Raw genomic sequence first — 2910 nt, 5'->3', positions numbered from 1 at the left:
AGCAGGTAAGCAGCAGTACTTCACTCAGAAATAAAATGTGTACTCATAAAAACAAGCACCAATGGACTGTTGGGTAAGTGCAATAGATTAGATGGGGATGGGCAAGCAGAAAATAACTTGATGAAGATGTTGGGTAGAAGGATTTCTACTGTTGCCCATATAAATTTTCAAATAAAATTTGCCCATAAATAAAATAAAATATGCCCATATAAACCACAGAAACTTTCTGTCCCAGCATTTATTAAAATTGTACATTAAATCAAGAAAAATAAAACCAGAATACTATTGACATCAGCAATATATACACTGCAACAGAAGATGTTGCATTCATCAGAAATGAGCCTTTTGCTAACATCTGCCTAACCCCAGATTTCCCAGAAGGGCGAGTTGAGAAAGGTGAGATGTGACATCTAAGTACAGGAGATGATCTTGCTTTGAAACATATCACAATTATATCTTGTTTTACTAAATTATCAAGAGAGACAAACAAAAGTGGTTCATCGACCATACCAGAAGTACTAATAAATTTTTTGATTGATACCATATGGAAGTGCAGGTGGAAACCCAAAATCTACTGAAAGAACATTCTGCTTTGATTTGCTCTGGTCACTAGTATGGTTTTTCTGAAACCAGTGGTGCCATCATTCTCTTGGTAAATTAATGAATTAACTGTACTGTTCCACAGGATTTAGGTGTTGAAACTCAGGATTTGTTTCATGACAAGTTGTTGTGTTTACAAGAGATGTTAATCTTGTGTGTTTGCTACTCCAGCTCTGAGCAACTTCAGTAGAACAGAGAGGTGGGAGAATGTGGGTGTTTATTTTACACTGAGCTGGATTACTCTGTTGGTTGACTTCTTTACCTGACTGTTAATGCTGGAAAGAATAAACAGAGAAAAGTCAACATCACAGCACTGTATCTGCAGAACAGCATTTAGGGAAATATTTTTGCATTTCTGCTTTACAGATACCAGAAAAGATTGCAAAAGCTCAGAGGGAGCAAAGGATCTGCATGCTCACACATATTATTTGAAGTCATGTGTGTGTTTTGAGCATTTCTGGAGTTCAGAGCAAACTTCCAGACTCTGGAGGTTTATTCCTGTCTCTCTGGAGTCAGTGGGTGTTGTGCTATTGATCCCTTGGAGGGAAGGCTGAATTGCCCAGAACACAGCTCTGCTCTGCCCCTTTGCTGCTTCCCTGTGCTGGCAGAGGGATGATGTGGATGAGAGCAGAGAGATTTGAAAGCAGCACCTGAGACATTGATTTTAGTTTTAGTTCAAAAATTACTCTTCTCTAGGTACCTAATGAGAAATCCTTATATGATGGCAGGCACTTAGCTGGGGTTTGGTGGACCATCCTCACTGAGAAAAAATACAGTGCACTTCAAAAAGAATATTCCCTGGATGATTCCTGCTGAGCTAAATGGGACTAAAGCAAATAATTAAAGTTTCTCTTGGTAGCATTTTTTTCACCCTGACGAATGTATTTGGTGGCTACTGAAAGTATTTTTTTTAGCATGGGGTCCTAGCAGGTACACCAAGATTTCATCTCCTTGAACCTCTGATAGCAGCTTTTCCCCACTGTAATTCAGTTGTGTCTGAGGAAAGCCTCTTTAATTTGGCAATAGTAAATATCTACAAAAGAATTTTAATTGTTTTAAGATGAGTTGTCATAAAGGCTTTCTTCCAATCTCCTTAGGGTTTCTGTTTAGTTCTCATCACTGAGAGAACATTGTTCTTTTACCTTGGGATGGAGAACAGAAAGTTTAGGACAGAAATAATGAATTTTTATTCCTTTATAGTTTATTTTTAAAGCTTGAATATTAGTGTAGCGGACGGTTTCCATTGCACTGATAATAACAATGTAAGATCTACCATAGATCATAGAATATTGTGATGTAATGGATAATGTATTAAATAAATTCAATACTGCACTTTCTTTTATTCTGAGTCAAGTTTAAATTACATGTGACATTCAGATAAATGAGAGGATTTGGAATTACATGTCTCATTATCTCCTAATAGAATAATAAATACTAATGCAGGTGTTCCTGGGTAGTGACTCTGGAATATGGTCTGACTGCAGAATGCTTTAGTTCATACTAACATTTAATGTATTTCAATATTAACACCAACAGAAACAAAAGTGGGGCAATCTACAGCTGATCCTGAGGTCTGTGTTAATCCTGGGTTTAGTCTAGACTTAATTCAATCCTCACTGGCTGAATGAGAGGGAAGGAGTTGAGCTCTTGTCAATGCAGTTGGGTACGAGGAGTTTTGTCCGTGAATGCTGTATCACAACTTCAGTCAACTAAAAAGGAACATATTTAAAAAGGAACATATAACAAACAAACCCTGTTTGTCACAGCAGGCACAAGGCTGTCCTGTGAGTGTGTGCAGCCTCTGCCAGTGCCTGTTGAGCCCCCCTGAGCCAGTGGCCAGTGTCACACCTCCTGCTCAAACTTGGCTCCGTTCCTGTGCTCAGACCTTTGCTTCCCTTGCACATTAAAGATGCCTGGACTGCTTTAAGCTCTTGTCACAGTTTGATCAATGAGTGTATAAAACTCAGATCTTGTGAGACATCAAGAAGGAGTGATAGCAAGAACACGTCACTGTCATATTCCCCTTCGCCAGGATTTCTTCTCCTGGGAAGCTGAGAAGCTTCAGAGAAAAAGAAAACCAATATTATTTCATTTGCTTCTCCTGTGTTTTGCTGCTTTGGAATGTGTTTGGAGATTGTTTATCTAACATGGGAATTGACTTAATGACCAATCACAGTCAGGCTGTGTCGGACTCTGGGAAGTCAGTCATGAGTTTTTAATTAGCATCTTGTTAAGCCTTCTGTCTGTATTCTTTACTTTAGTTTTAGTATAGCATTCTTTTATATAGTGATATGATATAATATCATAATA

This window comes from Fringilla coelebs, assembly GCF_963513975.1.
Source record: "Fringilla coelebs genome assembly, chromosome: 1".
NCBI lineage: Eukaryota > Metazoa > Chordata > Aves > Passeriformes > Fringillidae > Fringilla > Fringilla coelebs.
Note: the sequence above shows the minus strand (reverse complement) of the source record.